Below are 24,083 nucleotides of genomic sequence, written 5' to 3'. Positions count from 1 at the left end.
TTTAAAATCATATTGTTGCTTTATGATTATAAAAGTAATATATTCCAAATTACAGAAAACTCCAAAACCATAAAGAAATAAAAAGGCAAAACCAAAAATAAACCAATCAGTTGAAAATATTTTCATGTATTTTCTTGTAGAGCTCTTTCTTTGCAGAGTAACCCAATTGCAATCATATAATATAGAAATGCTCATACTTTCCCCCAGTTAGCAGTAAGTTGTGGGCATTTACCACACCATTTAATTCATGAATCTGTGCCATCCTTGTGCAGGGGCCATGCTAATCTTCTCTGTATGGCTCCAATTTTAGTATATGTGCTGCTGAAGTGAACTGCTTTGGCCAGTGACGTGCGATGTGGGTCGTGTCTGGACAGAAGCTTTAAGAACCTGTGCACAATTTCCTAATATAACTTATGTAAACAGCTTAATTGAACACCATAAGCAGATGGACCCTTGAGTCGGGCATGAGATTTTCTTGGTTAGTCCAGAGTGATGCCCCGATAAATCCCAGAGTGATTTGAACAGTGAATAAAAAAGTATTTGCAAAGTCCCCTTCAGGGAATGGTGAGAAAGGGGGACAATTCAACTTCCCCAAGTTGAATTCTTTATATTCTCACAAGCAGTGTGGACAACCAAAGCTATGAAGCCCCCAATCCTGGGGTTTGTTCATATGAAACTTAACCCCACAAAGGATAGGTCAAGCCTACTTAAAATTAGGCCTAAGAGTCACCCCCAAGAGAGCCTCTTTTGTTGCTCAGATGTGGCCTCTCTCTCCAGCCAACACAACAAGCAAACTCACTGCCCTCCCCCTGTCTACGTGGGACATGACTGCCAGGAGTGTGGACCTTCCTGGCAAAGTGGGACAGAAACCCTAGAATGAGCTGAGACTCAGCATCAAGGGATTGAGAAAGCCTTCTCGACCAAAAGGGGGAAGAGCGAAATGAGACAAAATAAAGTGTCAACGGCTGAGAGATTCCAGAGTCGAGAGGAAGATGTAATGGAGAGGCTGAAGGGAACTGCCTGAAAATGTAGAGCTGTGTTTCAGTAGCCACGTTTCTTGAAGATGATTGTATAATGATATAGCTTTCACAATGTGACTGTGGGATTGTGAAAACCTTGTGTCTGATGCTCCTTTTTTCTACCTTATCAACAGATGAGTAAAACATATGGACGAAAAATACATAATAGGGGGAACAAATGTTAAAATAAATTCAGATTGAAAAAAAAGGACCTGTGCACAGGCCTCTCACCCTCCTCCTTTACTTGTGGGAAAGGGGCCTGCAAGCTCCTTTCTGTGCAGTGTACTTAAATTTCTAGCCTACTTACTCTAACTGTGCTCTACCTCTGAATTCCTTCTTACGGCTCAGACAAGACCCTAGGACGCTGGAATCAGGGAGCATGCTTTGGCGAGCCTTGGTGAGGAGCCATTTCTCTCCAGCCCTCTGGATGGGTGAGCACTGGGAGGCTTGGCCAGGTGCCGCCGCCTTTTTCTTCTCTCCTGGCTCCTGGCTGGCCCCTCCTGCCCTCCTCTCCACCGCTCTAAGAATCTGGGGCTCTGCTGCGGCCCCCCAGCACACACCTTGGCTCGCCTGAGCCTCCAGCTTCCTCTTCGGAGGTGGCAGGGCCCCTTCCAGGCCGTGTAGACCCAAGGGGGCTCAGGGTGGGGGTGACACCGCCTTTGGGGGCTGATGTGGGCTTCTCCCCACATCGTGCAGGAGTCCAACGGGAGCCAAATCGAGTCCCTCGCTGTCTCTCTCTCTCCCCTCCACTGCCCGAGCCGTCCCGCACTCTCTCTTTTCCTCCCCTCTGAGGACTCAGACCCTTCCCTCTGACCCTGTTCCTCTTCTCACCTCTTCCGCACAGGTCCTCTCCCCTGCCTCCCGGAGATGCTCCTTTCTCCTCTGGCTTTCGGTGCCTTCGGAGACATTCCATCTTTTGTAAAACAGGATTCTGGGCTGAGGATTCTTGTTCCAAACCAGGTGTCATCTTTGACACTCTAAGGAGTCACCTCAGATCTAGGCTCAAGGGAATTAGGTTTTTTCCAATGGAGGCATCTCCCCCCAAAGCCAAAAGCGAAGGCCCTGGCTTTCCTAATTAATATACACTGAGTCCCTGAGAGCTAGTCAGACCACGTTTTTCTTACAACGAGCTTGTAGGCCCCTTGCCCTCCATTCCGACCCGCCTGCAGCTTCCCCTCCCTACCACTGCCCTCCCCCTCACTTACAGCCCTGGGGCCCCTCTCCCCGGGAAGCTGCTTTCACTTTCTAACATCTGCAAGGCCGAGCCCAGAGGGAGCCCTGCTCCTGGCCCTGTCCTGTGATGTGTCCGTACCTAACCCCTGTGATTTCTTGGAAAGCATCCTAAGCCCTGTTCTTAAGAAGCCCGATTTCCTTGCCAGATGGTCTTTCCCTCTTGTTTCATCTTGGCAACACCCGGGGCTGGCACCCAGGAAATTCCCTCCCTGGAGTTTCTTTGTGGCAAATCCTTTCCATTCTCATAGGCAGTGTGTCACTTTGAAAGTATTATGTATTCTAGAGAAGCCATGTTTTAATCCTAATCCAAATTTGTGAGAGTAGCCATGTCTTTTAATCCTGATTCAATACTGTAAATTGGAATCTCTTGGTTAGATTATCTCCGTAGACATGTGACACATCCAATAGTGGGTATGACGTTGGATTAGATGGAGATGTGACTCCGCCCATTCCAGGTGGGTCTTGATTAAGTTTATTGGAATCCTGTAAAAGAGGAAACGTTTTGGAGATAGTCAGAAATGACAGAAGCCTCAGAGCCGATAGAGAGAGAGCAGATGTAGATGCTTGGAGAACTGTCACTTCAGAGAACAGAGACATGGATGTTTGGAGATGCTAGGAGCCCAGCAGACATCACCATGAGATGAACCTGGGGAAAGCCTAAAAATGAAAGCTAGCCCCAGAGAAGTGACGTAAGGAACCCCACAGGGAACAGAGGCTGAAAGCAATGGAGCCCAGGAGCAAGGGACCAGCAGATGCCAGCCACGTGCCCTCCCAGCTAAGAGGTGTTTCTGATCTATTGGCCTTCCTTGAATTAAGGTATCTTTCCCTGGATGCCTTACTTTGGATGTTTTTATAGGTTTAGAACTGAAAACTTGTAATTTATTAAATTCCCTCCCTCCCTTTAAAAGCCATTCCAGTTCTGGCATATCACATTCTAGCAGCCTGCAAACTAACACAGCAGTGAGTCAGAGAGCACGTGAGGAGCACGGCGCTCGGGAAGAGCTGATCGGCTCAGCAGCTTCAGCACAGTCCCGGGCCGTCTGTCCCCTGAGTCTCTGAGGAGCCCCAGGGATGCCTGGGGACGGGGAGCCTGACCCCACAGCAGCCAAGTGTTCAAAACGTCCCAGGTGGCCCCGTACCAGTAGGGAAATCTGCCTTTTTCTTCCTTCTCTTCTTAGAATCGGGTGGTGCTCCTACAGCTGGCTCCGACAGTCACGGTATCACCTGGAAGACCCACCAAGGGGACAGTCCGTTATAACCCTGTCCTACAGTTCAATCTCTTTTGTAAAAAGGAGGGAAACTGGCAAGAGAAATTCCTCACGTACAGCTTTTATAGCCTTGTATCAGGACAAACCCACAAAGGGCTCCGGCAAATGACGTTATGCCCAGGCGGGTTCTCAGAGGCTCCTTCCTCATGCGTCTTCCTCGCGGAAGGAGGCAGATATTTAAATAATCCCACTGTGGTCAAATATAAACCTCTTTAGGCTCTCATTTTAGTCCTCAGGAAACGAGAGGACAAAAGGTGTCCTCTCGTTTCCTTTTCCTGAAAAAATGGGAAATGCCAACAGTCGATGTAAACTAAAAAGCTGTGGAGGCATAGCCTTCCAGGGGGACTCTCGATGACAACACCACCCTCCCAGCTGTGGAAGAGGGAAAGGAGCAGAAACTCCCTGTGCCCGGATGTGGACAGCTCCCTATCAAGGCAAGGACCTAAGACAGACTTATAGCCTGTATTATGCCCATGTCTCAATTCCCATTAGAGGAAAAACACCTGCTCATTAAAAGGCATGAAAATGTGCCACCAAGCCGGTTAATTGTAATAAGTGAAGGGAGGTCACTCAGGAGGAAGAGGAAAACCCGGCCCTGTTCCAGGGGAGGTTATCGGAGACCCTAAAAACTTACTAGTGTGACTTAAGAAGGTCAGACTTTTCTGGACACCCATTGCATCAGCCAGCCTGCCCCTGACATTCAGAGAAGGCTGCGAAAGCTCTCCAGAGCCTGCAACCCTCCACTGATGGCGTATTAGAAACGACCTTTTCTGTCTTTATAATCAAAGCAGGGCCAGGGAGGAGGAGAAGGTGGAGAGAGGGGAGCCGAAGACCAGAGCACAGGCTCAGCTTACTGCAGTCACTGTTGCAGCACCCCTTCACTTGGCACATGCACCCTCTCATTCCTCATTTAAACAAGAACAAACCTCCCAGCTGAAATTCACTCTTAAACCTAAAAGATGGCCATATCCTCCCCTCCTCTCACTTGGCTAACACTTCTCCTAGCCCGGCTCACTTCTGACCTCCACTGCCTATTGTTCAGCCCTTACCAGGTCATCCAGACTAGAGGTCTCTCACACCAAACCAGTGGTGATGCGAGGATTTTCAGCTCCGGATTCCTCCCCTCTCCACTGAAAGGAGACAGCCAGAGAGTACGACACCCCAGCAGGCAGGGCCTGCACCCCCTGACAAGCCAGAAGCAGCTACAGAAAATGGACTCCTGTTCCTCAGCACCCCCTTAAGATTAAGGGGCGAGAGCTGAGGGGGGGAACTGAGGCAGGCTAGAACAGGGAGGGTGGGAGAGGAAAAAGTAGTGAAGGAGCCCTAAAACAAGGACAGTTACTCAAGATCAGCAGGCCCTGTGTCCACGACACCCCCTGCCCGAAGGCTGCCCATTTACAGGAAGCCCCCAGCAGCAGCCAGTCCCTCTGCAACAAAATGACCCCACCTAAGTGAGTCATCGGTAGAGAAGGGTGGAGCCAACTGACCACCCAAACGGGATACCTACCACCAGGCACTGCCCTGGAGAGAAGGAAGGGGAGGTGTATTAGTTAGGGTTCTCTAGAGAAACAGAATCAACAGGGAACACTTGCAAATATAAAATTTATGAAAGTGTCTCACGTGACCGTAGGAATGCAGAGTCCAAAATCCACAGGGCAGGCTGCGAAGCCGATGACTCCAATGGATGGCCTGGATGAACTCCACAGGAGAGGCTCACCAGCCAAAGCAGGAATGCAACCTGACTCCTCTGAGTCCTCCTTAAAAGGCTTCCCATGATTGGATTTAGCATCACTAATTGCAGAAGACACTCCCCCTTGGCTGATTACAAATGGAATCAGCTGTGGATGCAGCTGACGTGATCATGACCTAATCCTAGGAAATGTCCTCATTGCAACAGACAGGCCAGCGCTTGCCCAATCAGATGAACAGGTACCACAACTTGGCCAAGTTGACACCTGTCCCTAACCATGACAGGAGGGAAGCAAGTAAAGCTAATCCATAAAAGCAAATGGCCCCACATTATCTACTGCCTCTTAGCCTGCATCTTTCTTTACTTGCAAGAGTGCCTGCATACCCTTTTCTTTGATGTCTACTTAATTAATTTCTTACCTACTTGCTCTTGGGGGACGTCTGTACGTGGACAACATCGTACACCAGTCTGAAATAGGTGGAAGGGCCAAAATTTTTTTTAAAGTAACAGAAAAAATATTGGCCTTTATGTTTCAATGAATGTAAATTAATGCATTGTCAGCTGTTACAAAGGTCACCCATTTTATTGATTTAAGTAATTTTATTAAAAATGTATCAAATTAGAAAAAAAAAAGCTCAGCCCGGAGGTAGCTAAGGTCACTTCAGCTCACGCCCCCCTGGCTGCGATAGTCACGTGGCCTCATGCAAAGACGTGGGAAAGGTGGAGGGGTGCGTGGTTCCTACCTGAGCAGGAAGCATCTTGCAGAGACTCTCTTCCCAGCTAACGGGCTGCCTTTCTCTCCTCAGCACCACCTTAAAAGGCTGCACAGAGGAACCCGGCAAAAATGATCCCATCTCTTGGTCATGATTAGCTACGGGGTAAAAGGTGACCAGGGGGCAAGTGCAGGGCAGCCCCTCAGGTATGGGGAGGAGAGTTTAGTGGACCAGTCCAAGGGGCCAGTGGGTGAGCGACCAAGGCCACAGCCAAAGGCTCACAAGCAGGGCAGGGCCTGGCCCTTGTGGGGACAGAATGCCGGGCGCAGCTGGCGGGAGACGCAGAGCAGGGATTGTGAGAGCAGGAAGGCTTCCTGGACCTCGGTGTTCAGAATAAGTCCTCGGGAATCCCTTCTCCCGGGAAATCCCTTTAATTCTTGACAGTTACAAACAAAAGGGAATATCAGTCTCTCAAGAACTGCCCATCCCTTGGCTGGCTTTCCCTGTTACAAGGGTTCTTACTGAAGGTTCCTAGGGCTGAGCTGCACACGCTGGGGTGACCGATAAATTTCCAGGAGGCGAGTTGCAGAGTTGTATGCCTGGCAGCAGCCCCGTGTCTCCTGCAGAGTCACTCTGCCTGTAATCTGCTTTTTCATTACTGTTTTCTGCTTAAATCTGTGGCGGCCCTGACATGGCAGCGCGGCTAAATGTCTTCCCAGGAGTCATCATCTTGCCTTTTAGCAGAACTGGGGCCACGGGCGGAGACGGGTGGAGGGGGGGGTAGGAAGGAGACATGGGCGGCCCCATTTCCTCAGCCGCTACCCCAGGCCTGACACCTCCCGGGGGGGAGAAGAGGAAGGAGCCACCCCCACCTGGGTCTGCCTGTGCGGGGTCCGAAAGCCCCCTCTCCTGACTGTCCTGATTCCTGGGGAGCCCTCTTGTTTGGGTTCCCCCCGAAGCAGACTCTGAGACAAGGATTCACGCACAAGTAGGAGACGTGGACGGTGCCCCAGGAAACATCGTGTGTGTGGGGGGGTGGTGAGGCACGGCGGGGAGGAAGGCAGGAAAGGGGCACCTCCACGCCAGTTCCCTCCTGCACCGCAGGGGAGCCCCCTGGGGACCGCTGGGCCGGCCGAGCGCACCTCAGAGGCCGCAGCGCGGGAGGAGGAAGCTGGGGTGCCCGTTCAGCGGCCGGTTCCCGGCGGTCGGGCCGAGGGAGGCTCCTGGGAACCGACTCCCGCGCCCGGGCTCCCCCTGCGCCGCCCGCGGGTGCGCAGCGCCCCGGAGGCCGCCCTGTTCTCCGCGGGCGGCGCGCGAGGAGGGGCGCGGCCGGGAGCCCGGAGCCGAGCCGGGTGGGCCGCCCGTTCCAGCCGCTGGTCACCCCGGCCGCGGGGGCGGGGGCGGGGGGCACAGGCCCCGGGCGCCTCGCTGCGCTGACGGGGCCTGGCCTCTGCCCCCCGCGGGACAGCCTGCGTCCCCTGACAGCCACTCCCGCCGAGGCGCGGCCGGGGACACTGATTTTGGGGAAGAGGGGCCACACCTGCCGGATCTTTTCTGGGCCGTCGGCGCCTCTGTTTGCCTGGGGACAGCAGCCCCTCCTCCCGTGGCCGAGGGGCCGGCGGGCTCGGGCCGGCACGTGTGCGGGAGGACAGCGCGACGTCACGGCTGCGGACGGCCGCGGGGCTCCTGTCTCCTCGGCGCGCGTGGGTCGTGGCCGCGAGGAGCTCCCTGCGCTCCCGCTTCCTTTCCCCCCACGTTTAGAAGCGTCCCTGTAGCCGGCTTCCTCGGGGGAACGACAGACAGACAGACAGACGGCACCGCGGCCCGCGCGCCCCGATCGGGACCGGGATTCCCGGCCCGCCCTGCTCTGCCGGCGGTCCTGGGAGAAGGGCCGGGGCGGGGGGCGGCTGGGGACCCTCCCCGCCCTGGGCGGCCTCGGCGGTGTCTGCGGGGGCGGGGGCGGGGGTGCGCGCGAAGGGCCCAGGAGCCGGGGCATCAGCAGCGGCGCCAAGGACGGTTCTGTTTCGTTTTGTGTTTTTTCCCCTGCAGGTTGAAGAGGCTTTCCCTCTCTCTCTGCCTCTCTCTCCAAGTGCTCGGTTCCCTTCTCTCCATCCTGGGCCTCTATGTGCATCTGTTTCTCTGCCTGTGCCTCTATCCTGCATGTCTCTGTCTCTGTGCCTCTGTCTCCAAATGTCTCAGAGTCTTGGTGCCGCTCTGGGTCTCTGTGTGTCTCTGCCTCTCCTGTCTCTTTGTGACACACACACCCCCATCTCTCTCTCTCTCTCTCTCTCTCTCTCTCTCTCTCTCTGTCTCCCTATCTCCCCCCACCCGTCTAGGTCTCTCTCTGCTAATTCTCTTTCTCCTTCTTGCTTGGTCTGGCTCTATCTGTCTGTGTGTCTGTCTGTCTCTCTCTTTGTGTCTGGCTGTCTCCTGCCCCAACTGGAGACCCCGGGACGCCCACCAGGCTCCTGCATCTGACAAGAATGGCCCAATTATTTCCCCGGGGGGACCTGGCGCCCATCCATCCCGTCCCAGCCCCTGCCTCACTGCCCCTCAGCCACGATGGGCCCATCCATCCCAGTCACCCCCTCTCTGCCCCTTCCCCGCACAGTTCCCCACCACGCGGGTCTGTTCAGAGTGTTGCCAAGCAGCTCCACACCACGCTGGGCCAGACCCCACAGCACAGCCCCAAAATGGCAGAGACACAGAGACATGCCGGGATAGAGACAAGGCAGAGAAACAGATGCACACAGAAACAGCAAGCCTGGAAGATCTTATTAGAAAACCTTCCATTTGGAACTGATGTATATTTGAGCAAAGGTGGCAGAGATGACTTAATTCTGGATTGTAGAGTATTTTGTTTAATGGGTTGCACGCAAATCCTAGATATCTCTCGGCACTGGAAAGTGTTTGAACCTCAAAAAGCAGTCTCCACCAGCACGATGATGACTGGAGGAGGTTGTACCTGAGGCTGGGGGAGGGGCCTTAGCAGAACTTTTGCAAGATGTCTACCCGCTGCCCACCGTCCCCCCTCCCTGTCTTAGCAAATCCTGCATCCTGCGAGCCCACAGAGAGCGCAAACGAAACAGCGCTGGCGTCTGCACAACACGGGAGGGGATGCGGTGGGGGCGGCCAGGCATGATCTCCACTCACCTCCAGCCCTGGAGGGGGAGGCTTGGGGGTTTCAGCGAATCCTCCAAAGGGCTTGTTCGTACACCAGCCTCGCTCACAATAGCCCCAAACAGCTCAGCAGGAGAGCGGGTGGCCACAGAATGGACTGGCCAGAGCAAGCTGCTGGGGTGTTGGAAATACTCGGACCCTCCGTGGGTTACATGCTATACATGTAACCAGATGTTATACACAGGTATAAACATCTGTCAAAATTCATCAGACTGAACCTTTAAGATTGATTTTATTATATGCAAATTCTAACTCAAGAAAAAAAGTAAGCTGCCAATTAAAAAAAGAAAGCAAAAGAAAAAAGTGGAGGGAGCAGGAGGAATTTCTCCAGAAAAAGAAGGACGTGGCCTGGTTTCTCAAGGTCCCCTCAGGGGAAACTGAAGCACCATTGAACCTGAAAGCAGGCCCCTGAGCACAGAGGCCCACTGCTCAACTCCTGAGGCTGCTGGAGTGAGGGGTGGGGGGAACCCTGAGCCCGGCAGTGACTGTTTTGCAGCCGAGCTCCCAGTCCTGGGCACGTGTGCCCCATAGACAGAGTGTCTCGGGTTTCAAGAGAAGCCACAGACCCTGGTTTTCATGTGCAGGCTTCCTGCTTCTTATGTTGGCAACTAGTCCCTAACTCTCCAAACACCGACCCGACCTCGCAAAATGCACCAAGCCCTGTTGCCAGCTTCCCACCTCATTCTTAAACGTCTGGTTTCGGAGTGTTTCAGATGAGGGCCGGCCCCCTGGAAATCCCCCCACATGCCTTGGTCTGACTTGAGAAGGAATCACAGGACACCCCTGTGAGGCGTGGTCGGTGCCGTGGCTATAGGAAAAGTCACTCCAGGAAGACTCCCAACAGGGAACGTCCTCTCTGGAGGATTAGAAGTGTTCTTTTGTGGATTTATTTTTCTGTGAACTGGGAAAGGGGGTGTCAAGATTCAAGTGTAGCTGTGGAATGCCAGGCCTGACACCCCTGTATGGGAAATCCCATCTGGTGGGGGGGGCTCTCTGTGGGACACAGGCCCTGCCCGCTTTGGGGACACCCCGACGTTTGCCTCCGCAGCTCAGGTGCCTGCACTTCCCGACCCCCCCACCCCCCCGGGCCCCGGGCTGGCTCTCCTGGGCTGGGGGAGAATCTGCCAGGAGAATCCACCCCAGCTTGTGCTGGCCAAGGCAAGAGGCTTTCCATCACCCCCGTCCTGGAAGAGGGGCTTGTCCCATTTGCTATGAAGAAACTGAGCCCCTCAGTTTACCCCAATCATACCACTGGCCAATGGCAAGGCCAGGGTCCTGCAAACCTCGGACCCGCCCTCTCTGGTTTGAGGGCAGAGTTTGCCTCAAAAGACAGCTGCAATCTGTTTATTCCACTCTGACCCTACAGGAGGGATCGCCACCCTCATTTTACTGGTGGGGAAACTGAGGCTCAGTGAGATAAAGTGACATGACCTGAGTCACAGGGCTGGGGGTGACATGCGGGTCTGCGCGACCGGAGCCATGCCGGCTGGGAGGTGTGACTCCATGCTTGTGACCCCGGGCAGCAAGCCCGAGGCACTTCAGGCCACTGGACGGCACTGAGCGCGTGGGCGCCCTGATTTCTGAAACTGTCAGAAGTTGGCGGTGAAAGTCACTCGCAGCTGCCTTCTACCCTTGCCTGATGAAAAAGACCCACCTTCTTCCATAGGCCTTGGACCTTTGGGAACAGCAGTTACCCTGGGGCTGCAGCAGCAGCAGCAGGGGCAGCGCCACCCCCGCCCCCCCGGCCAGCTAATGGGGTGAATCCGGGGACTCACCCCTACCCTGAGGGGCCCCACGCTTCTGTGCTTTATGGGACTATCTTTTTTTTTTTTTTTAGCAGTTTTAAATTGTGAAACATAACATATATACAAAAAAAGCAATAAATTTCAAAGTGCATTGTAACAAGTAGTTATATAACAGATTTCAGAGTCTGGGGTGGGTTACAGTTCGGCAATTTTAAGTTTTACCTTCTACCTCCTCCATGGCACGGGGTCAGTATAATGATTCAGCAGTCATCCTCATTTGTTAAATCCTGTCTTCTCTGTTAGAACCCGGTTAGAGGATTTACCTGGCCTAGGACCCACCTGGAGGCTGTAGGCTTCTGGAAAGTAATCCCAGTGCATGTAACCCTTGGAGAATCTCAGCTAATCCCCTAGGTGTTGTTTTAGGATTGACAGGAATAGTTTTGGTTGGGGTTTGGCAAACCACAGTAAATAGCAATATCTAGCTAAGCTTGCGTAAGCATGACCTCCAGAGTAGCCTCTCAGTATATTATTTGAATTCTCTCAGCCACTGATACCTTATTTGTTAAACTGCTTTCCCCCCTTTTGGTCAGAAAGGCATTGTCCATCCCACGGGGCCAGGGCCAGGCTCACCCGCGGGACTATGTCCAAGTCCCCTCCCCCACTGTCAGAGCAGCGGCTGTCACTTCAGCTGCTACCAAAACCACCCCTTCCAAGCAGCTGTGGGCGGGGATACGGGCCTGCCAAGCCCTATGGGTGTGTCTAAAACATGCGTCATTGATACCTGAAGGGACTTTGCTGGGGGAGCTGCTGCAGGGACCTGGTGACTCCTAAGACTCCTATTCCCTCTTGCTTTCTCCCTGACGCTCAGCGGTGGTGCAGGCATTTGCACTGCTACAGGTGCCACATCAGACAACTGAGGAGCCGCAGATGGTGTTGGAACGATAAGAGGAAAAGCCATGGGCTGGGGACTGTCAGGCAGAACAAATAGATGATGTGGGTCAAAGGCTACAAGGCGCCTGAGTGTGAATGGCCTTTGCAGAGTGCCAGGAACAACCCAAATGGCCCTCAGTGGGAGGATGGATGAGCCGGCTGCATCCGTGCTGTGGAATGTCCCTCAGCAATAAAAGGGAACAACTTGGCATTGTGCTCAGCATGATGAGGAGTAAAAGTCAATCCTGAGGGGTTATACACTGTATGATTCCATTTATATAACAGTCTCAAAATGACAACATTAGAGTGATGAAGGGCAGGTCGGTAGTTTCCAGGGATTACGGTTGGGGGAGTCTGTAACTCTGAAAGGGGAGCAGGAGCAAGTTCCTTTGCAATGATGGAACAATTCTGTATCTTGCTTATGGTGGTGGTTACACAAATCTGTACATGTGATGAAATTTCATAGAACTGTAAACACACACACACAAATAAGTGCATATAAAAGCTGGTGAAAGATAAATGATGTCTGTGGTTTAGCTAATAGTATTGTACCAATGTTGAGTTCCCGGCCTGGTAATTGTACTTAGTTAAGTCAAGTGTTATCATGGAAGCAGCTGGGTGAAGGGCACATGGGACTTCTCTGTATGCTATTTTTGCAACTTCAGGGTGAGTCTCAAATTATTTCAAAATAAAGTTAAATTCATTTTTTTAGAAGCCTGTGTAAGGAAGTTAGGAGAAATAATTTCTGGATCATCTAGTGTTCTGAATTATCTCTACCATCTTTCCCTCCCAACTGTGTGCTTTCCATTTGTGTACAATGCTGGGATATAATTTCATTTGCTTTTGTGGCCCACACAATCATTTTTCCTAATTCTCCTTTCTCTTTCTATCGTTGTGGTCGTTATCGTCACGCTCACCATCATCCTCATCACGTTCCGTGCTGTCTTTCACTGACCTCATTCATTTCCCAAATCAATGACCCCGATCTATCATATCAATGAGACCGGGGGAGGGGCGGGGGTGGGCAGGAAGGGAACACGAGACCATTAGACTGTCAGCTCCAGAGGGACATGTCTGGGATGGCTTTTTTGTTGGTTTTGGTGGCTTATTTTTGAATTTATCCTTACCTTTGCCTCCCTAGGACAGTGTCTGAAATGATCATTGAATGTGTGTTGAATGTATGTGTATGGACTCAGAGATATGTGGCCATGTGACATGCACGTTAAGCTACAGGATATATGTGTGTCCTTTCCTTGGTTACATCCAGATATTTGAATATTTGGAGACAGAACACAGTTTTATGTTAAGGGGGCAGGGGAACAATATTTTAGGGTATATAATGCACCGTGGGCCTCTTCCCAGCCCATCTCTGCCCCGCCGACTGGAGGCAGCCACTTTCCTGTGTCTATCACTAAAGACTCGTTCTTGTCTTTTCTTAAACTTTCTATAAATGGAACCCTACAGTAGGTACTCTGTCCTGTTTGGTTTTGGGGCTCATCCTTAAGTTTATGAGATTCATCCTGTTGCTGTGTCTACCAACACAACCATTCTTTTTATTGCTGAGTAGCTTACCGTTGTATGACTATTCCACAACCCGTTTATCCATAAAGCTCTTGATGGATGTTGGCACTGTTTCCATTTTAGGGCTACTATGAACACAGCTGCTATGAACATTAATGTGACATCTTCTCATGGATGTATTTTCATTTCTCTTAGGTAAGTACCTAGGGGAGTGGTTGCAGGGTAATAGGGTAGATTTTCATTTAATATTAAAGAAGCTGCCAGATCCTGTTCCAAAGTAGTTGCCCCATTTTACTACTCCCATCAGAAATCGAGAGCGTTCCAGTCCCTCCACATCTTCGCACTCCCTGATATTGGATGAAGTGAGCTCTCCTAATACGTTAGGAAGCACATTGTCATGTGCTACTCAGTTATAGAAAGTAGCACATGTGCCATCTAGTGATAGAAAAACTCTTTCTGGGTGTTGGAAAATAGTGCTTTTCCCAAAGTGGGTTGACTTCAAGTGTTTGGTTTCAAGGAAGGCATGAAGTCTCTTGGAAGTAGACAAAGCTTCTTTCTCTCTGGACATCTAGGTCTCCATTTTCCCATGTTAAGAGCCCATCTTGGTGCCTCTTAACTATTGAACTAAATAAAGCTTCAGTAACTAAGAAATTTCAAGTAGAGTTGAGAGGTCATTCTGGAGGTTACTCTTATATGAGCTTCAGTCAGGTATCGCAAATTGCTACAGTATGCCAAGCTCCAACCAACGGTATTCCTGAAAACCCTAGGGAGTGTCTTGAGCTCTATTTAAGTCTCTTTGAAAACTGTTTTTTTAAGTTTATTTTTCCGGAAACTTAAGGCCTCCAGATTAATCCTATGCTAGATAAACTCTGAAACCCAGAAGTAGCAGTCTATCCAAGAACATCAACCAGTTTTATTCCCTACCCCACGAGGTCAATACTCCTTTCCAGCATGAAAAAGTTAAAATGGTCATTGCCCAGATATCTTTGAAGATTGAAAGGTAAAATGAGGAGGGAAGAGGGGCAACTGAGAAATTAGATTTAACCAGTGACTGTGACTACTGACTCATTATATAGATATTTCTTTTTAGTATCTGGTGTTTTATAATAGCCAGAAGGAAATACCTGAAATGGGGCAACCACTTTGGAACATGGTCCAGCAGTCTTGATCTTTGATGATGATTATATAACTATATAGCAAAAAAAAAAAGTCAGTTGCCTGTGTTTGGTATGGATCTGCTTTCAGATGTTTTGTTCTGTTCCACTGATCTATGTACCTGTTTCTGACAATACTTCACCGTCTCAGTTAACCTATCTCTATTGTAAATCTTGAAGTCATGTAGCGTGCAATGCAAGAGGGAGGGGTAAGGGGTATAGGATGTTTGGGTTTTTCTTTTTATTTCTTTTTCTGGAGTAATGCAAACGTTCTGAAAATGATCATAGTGATGAATGCACAGCTATGTGATGATATCATGAGCCACTGATTGTATACTGTGTATGAATTGTATGGTGTGTGAATATAACTCATTAAAATTACATTAAAAAAAAGAGCCTGTCTCAGTAGGGTGACGCTTTGGAAGCTGGCTTGCAGGAGGTGGCAGCCTCTTGTGGACTGGTAGGTGGGGGGGGCGGGGCTCATGAAGGGTTTCTGTGCTGGTTTGAATCTGTTGTGTACCCCAGAAAAGCCATGTCCTTTAATTCTCATTCAGTATTGCTGGGTGGGAGCTTTTTGATTATGCTGTTTCCGTGGAGATGTGACCCACACAATTGTGGGTGTTAGTGTTTGATTAGGTGGTTTCTATGGAGATGTGTCTCTACCCATTCAAGGTGGAGTTGCTTACTGGAGTCCTTGAAGAGGGAACCATTTTGGAAAAACCTTCAGAGCCACCAGAGCCGACAGAGCCCACAGAGCCAGAGGCTGTTGGAGACGAAGAAAGAAAACACCCTGGCAGAGCTGTTGAAGAAGCCTGGAAAGAAAGCTAGCAGACATCGCCGGGTGCCTTTCCAGTTGAGAGAGAAACCCCAAACATCATCGGCCTTCTTGAACCAAGATATCTTATCCTGGATGCCTTAATTTGGACATTTTCATGGCCTTAGAACATGTAAACTTGCAACTTATTAAATTACCCCTTTTAAAAGCTGTTCCATTTCCAGTATATCACATTCCGGCAGCTTTAGCACACTAGAGCAGTCTCCAGTTGGGAGAAGGGGGGCCGAGGCTGTGCTGCCCATGTGGTCAGGGCAGAGATGGTGCCGGGAGCCCTCAGGGACCCTCAGGGCCCTCGGACCCACCCCACCAGCTCCCTGCCATATTTCTTCTTGAATAAATAATGCAGGTTTTTTACTGGAGCACAGACTGCAGAACCAAACCAAATGACCATTACAGGATTCCCTCCCCTGCCCCACTTCCGTGTTCTGCATCTGAAAAGAGCTTACCCCCAGATTCAGCCGTGGGCTGGGGAGCCGGACAGGGCCCCTGTCTGTCAAGCCATGGAACAGCTTTGCAGTGGCAGTGCCACTCTGGGTGGCACTCCAGGGAGAGAACCTGAGCAGGCACCCAAGTCCAGGGCTCCTGTCTGGCTGGGCCCATCGCTCTCCTCGGCTGAGTCTCCGGGTTCTGCATCGGTAAAACAGGCATCACATTCCCCCTTGTATTTGAATGCGACAGTGGACAGGGAGGTCCTGACAGGTGACCCAGCCCCTCTGAGTGGTGCGTCCCCACCCACCTCCAGGAGCCCGGCCACCCCTCCTCTTCCATCACATGCACCTTTACCTGCCTCTCCTTCGAACAAGCTCACCTGAGGGAGTTTTACCTATTGTTGTGTTAACAACCAAATAAAGTTTTAGAAATGGGTGGCTTAAAACAACAACAGTTTGCTCCTGCTCCAGCCTCGGCCATGTGGGAAGGTTCTGGGCTCACATGGTGGCTGCAGGTCACTGGGGCGGTGACTCAGCTGGTGGCGGGGCAGGGGCTGGCAGCTGACACGCCTTTTGCACCTGGACCTCCCGTTTGGCTTAAGTCCCCTCCCACATGGTGGCCTCAGGGTTCTGAGACGGGGCTGGGGTCGGGGGAGCTGTTGCACCACCAGGCCCTGGCGGGGAAGCCTGAGAGTGCCACTTCCCTTGCATGGGGTTGCTCGAAGTAGGTCGGATGGTCAGCCCAGGTGCAAAGGGAGGGGAACGCAGCCCACCTCTTGAGGCACCTTTTCAGGGAAGCTATCGCAGCAGGTCTTGACAAATCCTAAATCTTTGCCGCGTGATGGTGCTGGCCCTGACCAACCAGTGTCAGCAGCTGGAAAGCAGGATCTGCCCCATCACTTGCTACCTCGGTATCCCACTTAGGGCTGGGTACACCTGGGCACCAGAAAAGAATCCCTGTTCAGTGGGCCAAGGCATGGGTTCAAGTCCCACCGCTCCATGTGGGACCCTGAGCAAATCTCTAGCGTGGCTGGACCTTAGTTTCCTGATCCATTAAATGGGAGAATCAAACTCTCTGTCCATGAGGCCTCAGGGGGAGGATGCTGTGGTTAATGGCTTTGCTTCCCTGATGAGGTGCACAGGGCCTGGCCCACAGCCTGAGACTAATACCTGGGGCTCGCCAGGTGCCAAGCACCTTGGGTGGATGAGCTCCTCTGATCCCCCAGCCACCGTCTGTGAAGCTTCCCTTACTTCTTCAAATGCTTATTGAGAGCCCACCCTCTGTCAGGCCAGGCTGAAAGCTGATGGTGTTGATACTGTTACTCTTTTCATACAAGTCTCATCCCATCTCCTTCCCAGCTAAGGAAACCGAGGCCCAGGGAGGTTAAGGAACTGGCTCCAGGCAGTACAGCTAAAATCGGTGAAGCTGAGATTTACACCCAAGCTGAAATGTGACAGCGTATGCATGTCACGGTGTTTGTTGAATTTGCTCAAAATTGGTTAACTCTAAGTTATTTTCCAGTTCTTTTTTTAAAAAAAAAACTGTGGCAAAATATATAACATAAAATTTGCCCCTTTGATCATTTTAATAGTGCAATTCAGTGACATCAATTATATTCACAATGTTATACAACCGTCATCACTATTTTCAATAATCAAGCAATAACTCCTAATTCCCTCCTTCCCTCAGCCCCTGGTAATCTCTAATCTCCTTTTTGTTTCTATGAATTTACTTAGTGTAGATACTTCATATAAGTAGAATCCTACAATATATGGCCTTTGGTGCCTGGCTTATTTCATTCATAATAATGTTTTCAAGGTTCTGCTATTACATATCAGAATTTCCTTCCCTTGTGTCCGTTCTGTGGCTGCACTGCATTCTGTTAATCCATTTATCAGTGATGGACGCTTGGGTTGTTTCCACTTTCCGGCTACTGTGAATAGTGCCGGGAACACTGGGGTACAAGTATCTGCTTGAGGCCCTGCTTTTGCTTCTTTGGGGTGTCTACTCTGGAGTGGAATTGCTGGGCCATGTGGTAATTCTGTGTTTGCCTTTTTGAGGAACCGCTGGGCTGCGTTCTACAGCAGCTGCACCATTTTACATTCCCACCAGGAACGTCCGAGAGTTTCAGTTTCTCCACGTCCTCCTCAACACTTGCTGTTTTCTTTCTTTTTTCTTAGAGCCGTTCTAGTGCCTATGAAGCGGCAGGCATCCCACTGTAGTTTTAATTTGTATTGACCTACTGGCTCATGATGTGGAGATGTTGAGGGCCTTTTCCTGTGCTTTTTGGCCTTTTGTATATCTTCCTTGGAGAAATGTCTATTCAAGTCCTTTGTCTTCCATTTCTGTTTTGATTCAGTGTTCTCAAGTCAATAGAACATAACTGATCGGGAAAGGGCAAGGTGGTTGAGATGCCTTCTTTGCCTTTAGGAAACTCCTGGGACATAGTGGAATTCACGCGGTCCTCGAAAGCATGAGGAGTTCTAGAAAGAACAGTTTTGTGGAGCAGACATACCTTAGGAGGGGTGCAGCAGCTGCCGAGCAGCTGCAGCCGCTGACCTGATTCTGGAAATAGAGTTGATTGGATCCCAGCCAGGGCTGTTCAGTGCAGATGGTCAGCTCCTCTCCAGCCCTTTAGACTACAGAGGTGGGGGGCAGACATCAGCTGCTGGCTTCACCCTACTGCAGGGGGCTCCTGATGAATCCACCCCGGCCCTACCTCCTACACTGGAGGGGAGGGACGGGCACCTTCCCCCTCCCCCTTTGATGCCCTCTGTGACAGCAGGAGTGGCTCAGGAATCTGTCACTGGCTTGTGGTTATCTCCTCTCACCAGGCCTGCAGGATGGCGGGGCAGGCTCTCACGGCTCACTCTTTAGCCATGACTTCTGTTTTCACTTTCTTGCTGTGGGAAGTTGGGTGGGGGTAGGGGCAGAGGTCATGAGAGGCATTCCATGGGAAGTGACCTGGAATATGGGCTGCTGGTGGGGGATGGCCTGGACCTCCCATTGCAGCCTCAGCCCCACGGACAGAAGTGCAGACACATCCAGCAGGACCCTCCGGCCTTAAAGGAGGCACTCCCTGGAAGGGTGCGCAGGTGGAGGCGTCCAGGGGCCCGGGGGCTGGTGCCCAGTAGCCCATCAGGGAGGGTGCCTGCCGGGGCCAGGGCTCTGAGAGATCGAGAAGCCATCTGCCCACCCCAGTGCCAAGGCAAGAGGCGTTTTTCTAAAAAACATTTTTTTTTTTATTAACGGAAAGAAAAAAAAAATTAACACAACATTTAGAAATCATACCATTCTACATATGCACTCAGTAATTCTTAACATCATCACATAGATGCATGATCATCGTTTCTTAGTACATTTGCATCGGTTTAGAGGAACTAGCAACACAACAGAAAAAGATATAAAATGTTAATATAGAGAAAAGAAATAAAAGTAGTAATAATAGTAAAACAAACAGATTTCCTGGAAGATGGCGGCTTAGTAAGACGCGCGGATCTTAGTTTCTTCTCCAGGACACCTACTAGGGGAGTAGAAACGATACAGAAAGCGCCCAAAGCCACAACAGAGATAAAAAAGACAGCGTACCCCATCCTGGAATGGCTGGCTGGCTGAGAGAAGCAGCTCGGGTGAGATCGCCGAGGCGCGCGGGCCTTACCGGGCGGGGTGGCAAGCGGCCGGAGTTACTCCCTTCCCCCTTCCCGGGCCGGCTGGGAGAATTGGAGAGGCGGTCCCCTGAAACCAAGGCAACTGGCGCCCACACCACGCGCAGCCCCCGGACCAACTGAGAGAATTGGATCGGAAACCCCCAGGCCGCGGAGAACGGTGACGGGTGGGGGAGGCCCCTTCCAAACCCGTGACTCCTGGGGAACGTGCACTCTCTCAGGCGGGCCGCTGCCGCTGGCGCCCTCCCGCCACGCTTGTTGCCCAGGGCCGACTAGGAAATTCGGACGGGCTCTTTCCCTGGCTGCGGCGACCAGCAACCCTCCCTGCGTTCGGACACCCTCCCTGCGTTCGGACCCCTGGGCCGGCTCAAGCCGCTTCGGCTAGCGAACCCCCAGGACGGCGAGAGTTTTCCAAAGTTTAAGGTCCCACAGTACCTTTTACTGGTGGGACCCGCAGACAAACGTGTGCCACGAGCGCCACCTACTGGGCAGGATAAGAAAAACAGAACCCAGAGATTTCACAGAAAAATATTACAACCTTGCTGGGTCCAACACCAAGAGAAATCTGAATAAATGCCCAGACGCCAGCAGCAGAAGATAACTGTCCACGCTCAAAAGATTGAGAATATGGCTCAGTCAAAGGAACAAACCAATAGCTCAAATGAGACACAAGAGCTGAGACAACTAATGCTGAATATACGAACAGAAATGGAAAACCTCTTCAAAAATGAAATCGATAAATTGAGGGAGGACATGAAGAGGACATGGGCTGAACATAAAGAAGAAATAGAAAAACTGAAAAAACAAATCGCAGAACTTATGGAAGTGAAGGATAAAGTAGCAAACATAGAAAAAATAATGGATAGCTACAATGATAGATTTAAAGAGACAGAAGATAGAATTAGTGATTTGGAGGATGGAACATCTGAATTCCAAAAAGAAACAGAAACTATAGGGAAAAGAATGGAAATATTTCAACAGGGTATCAGGGAACTCAAGGACAATATGAACTGCACAAATATACGTGTTGTGGGTGTCCCAGAAGGAGAAGAGAAGGGAAAAGGAGGAGAAAAACTAATGGAAGAAATTATCACTGAAAATTTCCCAACTCTTATGAAAGACCTAAAATTACAGATCCAAGAAGTGCAGTGCACCCCAAAGAGATTAGACCCAAATAGGCGTTCTCCAAGACACTTACTAGTTAGAATGTCAGAGGTCAAAGAGAAAGAGAAGATCTTGAAAGCAGCAAGAGAAAAACAATCCATTACATACAAGGGAAACCCAATAAGACTTTGTGTAGATTTCTCAGCAGAAACCATGGAAGCTAGAAGACAGTGGGATGATATATTTAAAATACTAAAAGAGAAAAACTGCCAACCAAGACTCCTATATCCAGCAAAATTATCCTTCAAAAATGAGGGAGAAATTAAAACATTCTCAGACAAAAAGTCACTGAAAGAATTTGTGACCAAGAGACCAGCTCTGCAAGAAATACTAAAGGGAGCACTAGAGTCAAATACAAAAAGACAGAAGAGAGAGATATGGAAAAGAGTGTAGAAAGAAGGAAAATCAGATATGATGTATATAATACAAAAGTCAAAATGTTAGAGGAAAATATTATCCAAACAGTAATAACACTGAATGTCAATGGACTGAATTCCCCAATCAAAAGACATAGATTGGCAGAATGGATTAAAAAACAGGATCCTTCAATATGCTGTCTACAGGAAACACATCTTAGACCCAAAGATAAACATAGGTTGAAAGTGAAAGGTTGGGAAAAGATATTTCATGCAAATAACAACCAGAAAAGAGCAGGAGTAGCTATACTAATATCCAACAAATTAGACTTCAAATGTAAAACAGTTAAAAGAGACAAAGAAGGACACTATATACTAATAAAAGGAACAATTAAACAAGAAGACATAACAATCATAAATATTTACGCACCGAATCAGAATGCCCCAAAATACGTGAGGAATATACTGCAAACACTGAAAAGGGAAATAGACTCATATACCATAATAGTTGGAGACTTCAACTCACCACTCTCATCAAGGGAAAGAACATCTAGACAGAGGATCAACAAAGAAATAGAGAATCTGAATATTACTATAAATGAACTAGACTTAATAGACATTTATAGGACATTACATCCCACAACAGCAGGATACACCTTTTTCTCAAGTGCTCATGGATCATTCTCAAAGATAGACCATATGCTGGGTCACAAAGCAAGTCTTAACAAATTTAAAAAGATTGAAATCATACACAACACTTTCTCGGACCATAAAGGAATGATGTTGGAAATAAATAATAGGCGGAGTGCCAGAAAATTCACAAATACGTGGAGGCTCAACAACACACTCCTAAACAACGACTGGGTCAAAGAAGAAATTGCAAGAGAAATCAGTAAATACCTTGAGGCGAATGAAAATGAAAACACAACATATCAAAACTTATGGGACGCAGCAAAGGCAGTGCTAAGAGGGAAATTTATTGCTCTAAATGCCTATATCAGAAAAGAAGAAAAGGCAAAAATTCAGGAATTAACTATCCATTTGGAAGAACTGGAGAAAGAACAGCAAGCTAACCCCAAAGCAAGCAAAAGGAAAGAAATAACAAAGATTAGAGCACAAATAAATGAAATTGAAAACATGAAAACAATAGAGAAAATCAATAAGGCCAGAAGTTGGTTCTATGAGAAAATCAATAAGATTGATGGGCCCTTAGCAAGATTGACAAAAAGAAGAAGAGAGAGGATGCAAATAAATAAGATCAGAAATGGAAGAGGAGACATAACTACTGACCTCACAGAAATAAAGGAGGTAATAACAGGATACTATGAACAACTTTACGCTAATAAATACAACAATTTAGAGGAAATGGACGGGTTCCTGGAAAGACATGAACAACCAACTTTGACTCAAGAAGACATAGATGACCTCAACAAACCAATCACAAGTAAAGAAATTGAATTAGTCATTCAAAAGCTTCCTAAAAAGAAAAGTCCAGGACCGGATGGCTTCACATGTGAATTCTACCAAACGTTCCAGAAAGAATTAGTACCAATTCTCTTCAAACTCTTCAAAAAAATCGAAGTGGAGGGAAAACTACCTAATTCATTCTATGAAGCCAACATCACCCTCATACCAAAACCAGGCAAAGATATTACAAAAAAAGAAAACTACAGACCAATCTCTCTAATGAATACAGATGCAAAAATCCTCAATAAAATTCTAGCAAATCGTATCCAACAACACATTAAAAGAATTATACATCATGACCAAGTAGGATTCATCCCAGGTATGCAAGGATGGTTCAACATAAGAAAATCAATTAATGTAATATACCATATCAACAAATCAAAGCAGAAAAATCACATGATCATCTCAATTGATGCAGAGAAGGCATCTGACAAGATTCAACATCCTTTCCTGTTGAAAACACTTCAAAAGATAGGAATACAAGGGAACTTCCTTAAAATGATAGAGGGAATATATGAAAAACCCACAGCTAATATCATCCTCAATGGGGAAAAATTGAAAACTTTCCCCCTAAGATCAGGAACAAGACAAGGATGTCCACTATCACCACTATTATTCAACATTGTGTTGGAGGTTCTAGCCAGAGCAATTAGACAAGAAAAAGAAATACAAGGCATCAAAATTGGAAAGGAAGAAGTAAAACTATCACTGTTTGCAGACGATATGATACTATACGTCGAAAACCCGGAAAAATCAACAACAAAACTACTAGAGCTGATAAATGAGTACAGCAAAGTAGCAGGTTACAAGATCAACATTCAAAAATCTATAGCATTTCTATACACTAGTAATGAACAAGCTGAGGGGGAAATCAAGAAACGAATCCCATTTACAATTGCAACTAAAAGAATAAAATACCTAGGAATAAATTTAACTAAAGAGACAAAAAACCTATATAAAGAAAACTACAAAAAACTGCTAAAAGAAATCACAGAAGGCCTAAATAGATGGAAGGGCATACCGTGTTCATGGATTGGAAGACTAAATATAGTTAAGATGTCAATCCTACCTAAATTGATTTACAGATTCAATGCAATACCAATCAAAATCCCAACAACTTATTTTTCAGAAATAGAAAAACCAATAAGCAAATTTATCTGGAAGGGCAGGGTGCCACGAATTGCTAAAAACATCTTGAGGAAAAAAACGAAGCTGGAGGTCTCGCGCTGCCTGACTTTAAGGCATATTATGAAGCCACAGTGGTCAAAACAGCATGGTATTGGCATAAAGATAGATATATCGACCAATGGAATCGAATGGAGTGCTCAGATATAGACCCTCTCATCTATGGATATTTGATCTTTGATAAGGCAGTCAAGCCAACTCACCTGGGACAGAGCAGTCTCTTCAATAAATGGTGCCTAGAGAACTGGATATCCATATGCAAAAGAATGAAAGAAGACCCATCTCTCACACCCTATACAAAAGTTAACTCAAAATGGATCAAAGATCTAAACATTAGGTCTAAGACCATAAAACAGTTAGAGGAAAATGTTGGGAGATATCTTATGGATCTTACAACTGGAGGCGGTTTTATGGACCTTAAACCTAAAGCAAGAGCACTGAAGAAGGAAATAAATAAATGGGAACTCCTCAAAATTAAACACTTTTGTGCATCAAAGAAATTCATCAAGAAAGTAGAAAGACAGCCTTC

At 48.6% G+C, this 24,083-nt stretch overlaps 1 non-coding gene across 1 annotated transcript; it reads right to left on the bottom strand.

Annotated features, from left to right (window-relative positions):
- Positions 1-229: 229 nt before the first annotated feature.
- LOC143658134 (U6 spliceosomal RNA) lies at positions 230-332 on the bottom strand. Its single transcript, XR_013163154.1, has one exon. It is a non-coding gene; the product is annotated as a U6 spliceosomal RNA (small nuclear RNA).
- Positions 333-24,083: the final 23,751 nt, after the last annotated feature.

The sequence above is a fragment of the Tamandua tetradactyla genome, chromosome 15 (assembly GCF_023851605.1).
Source record: "Tamandua tetradactyla isolate mTamTet1 chromosome 15, mTamTet1.pri, whole genome shotgun sequence".
In the NCBI taxonomy this organism is placed as follows: Eukaryota; Metazoa; Chordata; class Mammalia; order Pilosa; family Myrmecophagidae; genus Tamandua; species Tamandua tetradactyla.
The sequence above is the reverse complement of the archived record's forward strand: the minus strand, read 5'-3'. Positions and strand labels throughout refer to the sequence as shown.